Below are 9,679 nucleotides of genomic sequence, written 5' to 3'. Positions count from 1 at the left end.
TGCACACGTATGCACACACCAGCATGCGCAAACAGACACAAAAAGACATGAAGCCATGCAAGAGATGTGCGATGACAGGTCTGATTGATGAAGCACTATATGGCCCCGCAGAAAGAAACAGATATATGGATGTATTCAATAACTTACGCAGCTAAAGACAGGCAAAGAAGTAGAAGAACTGCTGAATATTTTACAAAGCAAAGAGTGAAAGTCCAAAAAGATAAATATAATCCAGTGAAGATGCCATGACAGAGAAATCTCGCATTGCAGAAATAAGTTAGACAAGCAAAATAGAGCCAGAAATTAAAGAGAGTGAGACAGACCACTCTATTTGCTAACTTGGTGAAACAAAAGTCGACTTTTCAGCCTGATGGCAGGTAATCGATGAGGAGAACAGGACAAAATATGATAACATGACAGAACACAAAGAGAGCACATGCTGAGGCTGAACACAGAGGTAATGACACACACACACACACACACACACACACACACACACACACACACACACACACACACACACACACACACACACACAGTCATGCATCAGCACACATACAGGCAGCGGCACACACACACACACACACACACACACACACACACACACACACACACACACACACACACACACACACACACACACACAGAGATTTTAAAAGGTCATCAGCAAGTCTGACTACCCAGAAGACAGCTGGCAATCAATAGTAGAAAGAAGACAATGGAACAATAAGCAAGAAGGCTGTTATTTGGGTTTTTAGAGTATTTTGTTTCCTTAGAGACACGAAAACTTGCTTGTTGATTCAGCTGACCTTCAAATGGCATAGATGGTCCAAATAACATTGGAGAATCTCTCAGTATTGTTTTCTGCTCTCTGTGCAGCCATGATGAGATTAAAAGTCTAAAATATTAGAAGAAAACTATCACCTCTTGCTCAGGTTTAAAAATGTTGTACTCTTTTGTCAGACAAAGAAGAACCCAATAAAGTTGCATTTGGCATTATCTCTCTCTCTCGCTCTGTTGTCTAATTGTAGATATCATCTTGACTTCTAACTTCTGAAGAACATGTAATAGAAGCGTTTATTTTCAGTTTAGTGGCCCAAGAATATAACTCCTCCGTCAGGATGAAGGATATTTATTCAAGTATTTATGCACGTGTGTCTCAGCCTCTATGTTAAAGAGGCCTTCATATCAAGTCTGCCAGCACTCCATGAAATGAGAGCTCTCATCCATTTTGAGTGATACTTAATGAAAGTAAAATGGGTTTACACAAGTGTGTGTTTCCTTGCGAGAGTGTGTCAGTGTGGGATTATGAGCATGCAAGGATCAGTTGAAGTCTGTTTAGGTCTATTATTGTCGCTAAACTATAAATGTTAAATGTTCCTGTCGAATTAATGTGATCTTCAGTTTGTAGTGTTTTGATGTGGTAATTTTTTGCCAAGCTGAAAACACTTGTAATGTTTCCAAGATACGGAAAAGGCCATGAGGGATCCCGGGGAGCATTGCAAGGACACATTTCAAGGAAGCAGCGGAGAAATATTATTAGTATGTAGCAGATACTTTACCCTGAGCGGCAGGGAATATAGGTATCTCTGAGGGATTAAAGCCTTCTGCTGCAGCATGTAGAGAAGTCTTTTGTACCTCAGGGCAGGTAGAAGAAGCCTGTACAGGTGCTGGCAAAGTCTCATATATTTGGGGGAATAAATGTGGAGAACGCGTGCAAGCATAGTCTCAGCTAATTGTATTCACACATTGTATACTCACACACACACACACACACACACACACACACAGAAAATAATAAATGAGTGTGTTTAACCTGTGTCTCCAGAAACACACCCTCACCCTCCTTATCAAGGGTAGGTGGCTCAAACCAGGGTGGCTCTCGTAGTCAAGCAGAAAATCACATAGTTATTGGGCTATTACAATTGAGCATAACAACACACACACCACAAAGTATGCATTCTCTAGGGACAGTCACGTCTTTCTGCTTGATAATCTATCTCCATTAGGCACAAGTGATAGGTTCTGATTAATAGGGGCACAGGCAATAAACACACACACACACACAATAACACGGAAACACTAACGCAAACCCTTAGCAGCTCCGCATCACCATCAACCATGCAATTACAATGATGTATTATTGTTGTGTCGATCACAAACAAATATTTAGTTCACACAATTAAGGTAAGTCTGCTCTTATTCTATTTTTTTGCCCGAGTAATGTTTCAGTTGAGTGAGAAACAAAGTGAATTGATTGTAACTTTGTTTTACGGCATCCCAGCTTCATTTATTCTCTCATTTATTCAATAATTCAATTCATATTGCTTGAATCAATAAATAAGTAACATTTATACCCAGTAAATGAAACGTTTTTTTTTATTTAATTGGAAACTTTTTTTACATGTAATGTCAACTATTGCATTTGTCGACCATTATAAAGCCTCTAAAAATACCTATAACTAATGTATAAACATTAGCAGACTAATAACACTGTTTAAAATAGCTGTATGAACTAGGATTGCATTACATTGGGCACTCTCTGCTCAGGTCCATTGTGAAACCGCGTTTGTAAAGTATGTAAAATGCCCTGAGACGACTTTTGTTGCGATTTCTCGCTTTTAACCTTTTAATCCCTAAAGGCCCTCAATTGGGGGCCAGGGAGAAGATTTAGCAAAACTATCATTAAAATATGGACATATATACTAGTATTTACACATCTGAACAAATCTCACAAGTGCTCCCTTCATTATTACACCAACATTATTCAAATAGACCTTGTGGTTGCAGAGATATACTCTTTTTATTATGGGTATGCAATTTTCGAGCAGAGGCCTGAAAAAATAGGTGCGTTTTTAAAAGGTTAAAAATGCAATTGAATTATATTTTTAAAAACGCGTCTAACGCAGGTGCTGATTTCGAACAACACAAATTGGAATACTTACCCAAGAAGGTCGTGGCTTTCCCCTGCTTTGTGCACGTCATAGTGCGTCGCTCCATTAGCACGCAACGAGTGCAGTCTCTGATCTTCTTGAATACCCCTCAAATTTGGTTGTGAAGAATGTACAGTGGATTCAGTTTAATATTGTTAATGAACTTGAAGTGTGCATCTGTATTATCTAGGAAAATACAAGTATCGGATTAGGTTTCGGTATTGACTCAAATTGGGGGGGGGGATAACCTCAATCAGAACATCCGTAGTTATTCATTCACTGTTTTTACACCACCACTTATGGGCGCTTATAGGACGTCTGTATTCTTTATTTTGTATGACGTGGAACAAACATCGAACTAATTACAATGTTACAAATGTATAGTGTACAATTAACTAGTATTACTGTTGATATAAATCCTTCATAAATTGATTAAATCCTGTTTATAAATGCTAAATAAGGGGGTAGCTCCTACCATCCACAAACATTGACATAAATAGGTCAGCAGTGTTGCTAAGTCATAAGTGGTATTAAATCATAAATCAGGTACTCTTTAGTATTTTATGTGATGTCATAGCACCCTTCAGACAAAGTGTTCAGGTCTGCCACTTTGTGCAATATCTATGACTGTGACGAATAATTTAAATCTTGAGGTTTCGTGACTGAGGTTCATACAATACATTGTCAAAAATGGGGTGTGTCTCCGACAAATCACTTACTCAATTCAGCTTATTTAAGCGTACCTATATCATAAACAGCGAATGTTTGCATAGATAGCAGTAAATTAAGATTTCAGACACCCATAAATCAGCCCCATGACTGACAGATGTCAGACGTAACTGTAATTAACACATCTATTACAGGTCAGAGCATTTAACAGAGAGTTTTATCAACACGCAACATACATGCTACATCATTGTGTTAATTTTGTATGTTAGAGATGCAGATCTATAGATCCATCTATCTATCTATCTATGCTCCGAGTCTCCTTCCACCTCACCCTTTTACTTTGCCTATCACTTTTCTGGCTGTATATTCACTAAAGGATCCAGCTAAGCCCATCTCAGTCCACTTTTTATTACGTAACCACAAATAGATTTGAGTCAAGAGTTTTTCACACAGGGAGCCCACAATACAGGCTTCTCCACTCTGGGACACAGCCACTAGACACAGCAGTTTCATTTCTGCCCATGTTCACTTCCATTCAATCCATATTTCTTCTCCCAGTTGACATGCACGCACAGTCATGTTTGTGGCATGTGTGCGCACACACACACACACACACGCAAAGACACAGATGGACACACAAGCACAAGCACATGCACATGCAGTACGCCTACATGAGACAACAGTGTATTATTTCCCATGTGACTTTGCATGGCAGGGTTGAGTAGGAACATTGAACCAGATGCTCTTTAATCCCGTAATGAGAAAACCAGCCAACCACACATGCAGCAGGCATACACGCACACGCACACGCACACACACACACACACACACACACACACACACACACATCCCGGACCAATAATCTGTTAGACACAATGCCGGTCTTTTAATCCCGATCCCCCTCTCCCTCATAATGATGACACTAAGACTCCCTCTCCTCTATTGCAACTAATCGTTTATCTGTTTATCTGACTACGCAAACTGAGAAACACAGATTGCCTTTGTGTTGCCGTCTGTTCCACCGTAATAGGCCGAGAGGAGGACTGACAGGCTGACGAGCGGAGAGACAGACCGATGCACACTGATCTGAGTTCAGAGTGTCCCAGTCAGTTCAGTCGTACACAGCCGTCCGAATTAAGTTTGGCAAAGAAAACGGGGCACATCCTACATTAATTTCATGCCTTCTGAAAGTGAAAGAATGTTTGTATGAGCATGTGCACATATTTGTGTATGGGTGTGTCTGCGACTGTATGCATAAAAAACTGCAACCTGACAAACAGACTCTGGTAACCAGGCAACTGATTCACTCTTCAATCTCTTGAAACCTTACATACCACTGCAATTGTTTTTGTTTTTTTTAAAGTGCACACACTGACACAAGCACACACATGAAGATGCGCACAAATGCACAAAACAATCCCTATGTGGCATGTGTGGTATACCTAGAATATAAACAGCATTTCTAAGCTGCAAAAATGTTGAAACATATTCCCTCCCAGACGTACTGGCATCCAGAAATAGACGACAGCGAGAGCGCATCACACGCTTTGTTTAGGCCTAACGATTGAGACGGGCGAGACATTGGACGGAAAGATAGATACCGCACATATGCTAAGTGAAAGGGTAACAGGGGAGAGGGACAGGGTGAGGAGGGGGGCGGGGGTGGGGGGGGGTAATCACAGTTCCACCCAAACAGATCTTTCTTTAGCGTGGCTCGGCTAAAAAAAAATCGATAGCACTTCTCCGTCTCCCTCGCTCTGTCACCAGCCCCGCCCAGAACAAACTTCCAACACGCACATAGACACACACACTGTCAGACAGAGAGAGACAGAGCACGCACGGACAAGAGGCACACGTGCATACACACCAGAGGATGCAAAGATCACTTTAACACGCTCACCCACAGAGTCACTCCTCTGACCAATCTAACTGCCACCAGATAGGAGGGTTTGATCAATACAATGATATTAGTGTTTATACAAGCCGCACACTCTCTTCTGCTTTCTCTTATTTTCACCATCTTTTTCCTGCCTCGAAAAAAATACACCCACATTTATCATAAATGTCCAAAGCTAACACACATAGTTAGCCAGTTTGCACGTGAATGGTTCACACACACACACACACACACGCGCGCGCGCGCACACACACACACACACACACACACACACACACACAGAAACAGAGCAGGCAGCGAGTACAAATAGAATTTAGTTGGTTTCTTTCCAGCCACTAGTAATCATGCACATTACCACTCAGTTTTTAATACACTTTTACCGAGAATGTGCCTTTGTGTGTCTCTTAACTTTGCATTTGGCGATATCCCGGTCTGTGTGTCAGAATAATGGCTTGTTTGTTTATTGGCCGTTTGACACCGGTCCACCCTCTCCTATTGATTAGTGCTCCTGCCTCTCTCTTTAGATCTCCTCCCAGTTGGCTGGTTATGAAAACACTATTGTTGGAGAGACAAGTACTTTGCCGAAAGGCTTCAAATGTGATTTCACAGGTGGATATGGCAAGGCATATCCAATATCCATGGGTGGAACCGACCACTAAACACCAGTCGTGGTTTCACTGAACCAGTGCTTAATGCCTTTCTGTCGCTCACATTAGTGAACACTTTTTGGTCTTTTATTGGCCTGTCTTTTTTATTTTCACTCCTCTCATGGGCACCTTCTCATGTGCACGCTGACAGCCTCTCTGAGAGATCCGGGGTTAACTCTAATGTCTGCGGGCTGGTTGAGTAGGTGATATATTGCAACTTGTCTCATGAGTCTAAAACAAAGTACCCCCAGCACTGCCAATAAATCTATGGAAACCATTAGCTGGTGGCTTGGGACTCAATCTCATCATTTAGAGACACACATCTACACACACACACACACACACACACACACACACACACACACACACACACACACACACACACACACACACACACACACACACACACACACACACACACACACACTTTTCACCCGTGCACCCCTAGTATTCTAAATTCTGCAGACTTTCATTGTGCATTATGTTACTCAAAGCCTCCTGCCTTCAGCAATAGATTGTGACTAATCTCTGTACAGCCTTAACTCTGTTTCATCTATGCCTGCCATCTAAACCCAGGTGTTCACACCGTGGTCCACAAAGCAGCTGAATCCTAATTGTTGAAAACCAAATAGATATTTATTCACCTTGTGTATCATATGCTCCATCACTTGTGTTTAAAATTTGAATGTAAGCAAATCTAATCAAAAATGGTAGTCTGCATTATTCTATCTGTCAAACAATTTCTCACTTCTGTCAGAGGGAAACACCCCTTTCTTCTATTCTCTCCTCCTCACAATCTGTCCATCTCCCCTCCTCCCCAGCATCTCCGACTCCTCCACTTCACTCCTATCTCCATCCCTCCATCTTTCCATTTCCTCAGCGCTTACCTCTCTATCCCCTCTGCCTCGCCTTCATCCCTTGAGGAGAAAGATCCTATCTGTTCACCCGCCCTGCATCCCTGTCCTCTTGACCCATGTGAAGGACAAAGCAGCCCGAGCCAGAAAACTTAGCTAAACGCTTAAGAATAATCCCCTTTTGTTCTTTGTCCTTCCTTGAAACATGCCTACATTGGACATTTTTTCCTGTCACCCAAACTCTCCGTGCACCTCTAGGGCCTCATTTTTGCGAGTCATTAACATGTATTACTGTCTCCTTTGCCTCCAGCTTCTAGTCAAACTCATCTCCAGAAATCCATATCTATCTATCACAGTTCCATAAAAAAAAAAAAATCCCTTGCATCATCAAACTCACTGCAGAGGGTCATGTACAGATAAAATAAGAGGGTGGAAAATCAGTCCAATGCCCACTAATTTGTGAAGGAGGACTGAAAATGAGGTGAGGAGTCGAGAAAGGACTTTCACAAGCCTGAGCCAGCAGTGAAACCCAATGTGATGGTTTACCGAGTGTGAGGAGTTGAGCGGACAAGGGGAGCCTGTGAATATTCAAACTGATGAAAGACAACCTGAAGGCTCATGAATTTTTAAGGAAACAATGGAGAGAGGCAAAGAGATTAGAAAATGAACTGCAGTAAACTATATGGAGGGGACTGATAAATGTGTCCAATGTAAACAAAACAAAAAAGCCTCAACTCTGTTAAAGCAAGCAGCGCTTTGACTGTTTATGTGGCACGTCTCTACTCCAACACTCTTTCTGTGCAGTCGCGGCGTACTAAGATTTGCACCAACTTCTCACGCTCTTCTCTGCCAAATTAGATTCATCTGGAGGCAGCTCCAACACAAACACATTTCAAAAGCATGCAGGTTGTTTTGGCAAAGGCGTGCGGTGCTATTAGCCAGGCTGCTACTTTGTCATCTGACTATCGAACAATCTGCGGGCAATGTAGTTGTTGAAAGAATAAACACATCGGCTGGCAGAATGACCTCAGAACAACTCATTCATACATGCATATCTCGAGGAACAGATTAGTATTTGTTGCCGTCTCAAAAAGCCGCTGGGTGAGACACATTCCTGCACGCGGAAACACACACATCTCTCTCTCTCTCTCTCTCTCTCACACACAGAAAGTCAAACATCCATAAAATGTACTTCTAAAAATTCAGAGGTGAGCATGCACGGCAGTACCATCCATCGAACAAAACAGTAGGACCACCGTGCCTAACCTCTGACTACAGTAGGTCAACTGCATCTTTATTGCAGAAATCCACCTTATCAATAATTCACACAACTCCATCAATATTTCAGTCATAAGCAGTCATATTTCTGTCCTGCCTGTAAGACTAAATCATTAATGGCCAGCGGAACTCATAAAAACAACAAAGCAGAGAGTTGCATGTGTGAGCATGCATTCGTGTGTCTGCTGACCTTGACATGCGAGCTGCTGACCTCGGACACATCAGTGTCCGCTTACCACTATATCTCAACCCCATCCTCCATGATTTGTTAGCTGGAATCCTCAAACTTCTGCAACAGTGATTTAACACTCGGGGCGGCACGGTCTACGCGGCTGATTAAAAGGAAATTAGTCCTTATTTTTAAACCGCATCGTCAGTTGAGACTTATCTCCAGGCCCTCGCTGGGAAAGTACCACGATTTCATGCTGAAATTGCTTCTTTTTTTTTTTTTCTTTTTTTTTTTGCGTGTGCAACTATCAAGTTTTCAAAGTAATTTACTGGAAGTGTAATGGCTTTCACATTGTTGTGCAGTTCATAAAGAGTGTCAGACCTGACTTAGGGCTGCAGTGACCAGGCAGCTTTGGAGCAATAAATAAAACCACTCACTATTCCGACTGCTTCCAAGATGAGAAGTCAAAATAAAGAATTGTTCTTCGCGCATTTCACATTAACGCAATTAACTCACACAGAGATTAAAATGGCTAAATAATGTATAAGATCATATAAAAAGGGACAAAATATGCTGCATATCATCAAAAAGAAAACTCTTTTAGAGGTGGAAGGGGCAGCCACCACAGGAAAGCCACACCAGCGTCACTAACACGAGAGCTTGCAAAATTTCTTCACAGCTCCCTGGTTTCATTGTCATCAGTATTCACTGACCAGAATGGATGAGAGTAATAGCTGGTAAAATGGCTTGACTGTCACAGAGCAAATTACTTTCAATTCAACACAGCACCATCAAGCAACGAAACCCACTGACATGTAAATAGCAGACCCCCCCACCCAAATAACGGAAAAGCACTTACGCAGAAGTCATTGACATGTAAATACCAACAGAGGGAGATGAGAGATGAAAGCGGGAGCGATGTTAAGAGAGGAAAAAACAGAGCGAGAGAGCAAGAAGGGGACAGAGTCAAAGCGATGGAAGGCTTTTGAGTTTTGAAGTGCTGTAATGGCCCTCACTCTCATTCAGGTGTAATTTAAATGAATAGGTGGGCAATTTGATTGATAGAATCTTGGATGAGGCTTTCTGTTCTGAATATAACCTATGAAGAATGGAAATCACACGCCGCTCCTTTGACTACCCCGCTCCCTCACACTATCTCTCCTTTCCAGCCAAGCGCAGTGCCACCCATGTGAGACAGAGTTGTACATGAGTCACATAATATCCTCTCTTTG

The sequence above is a fragment of the Brachyistius frenatus genome, unplaced genomic scaffold, assembly GCF_029030835.1.
Source record: "Brachyistius frenatus isolate BFR_SWC_R1_liver_20210118 unplaced genomic scaffold, ASM2903083v1 Contig_23, whole genome shotgun sequence".
NCBI classification, from domain to species: domain Eukaryota; kingdom Metazoa; phylum Chordata; class Actinopteri; family Embiotocidae; genus Brachyistius; species Brachyistius frenatus.
The sequence above is the reverse complement of the archived record's forward strand: the minus strand, read 5'-3'. Positions refer to the sequence as shown.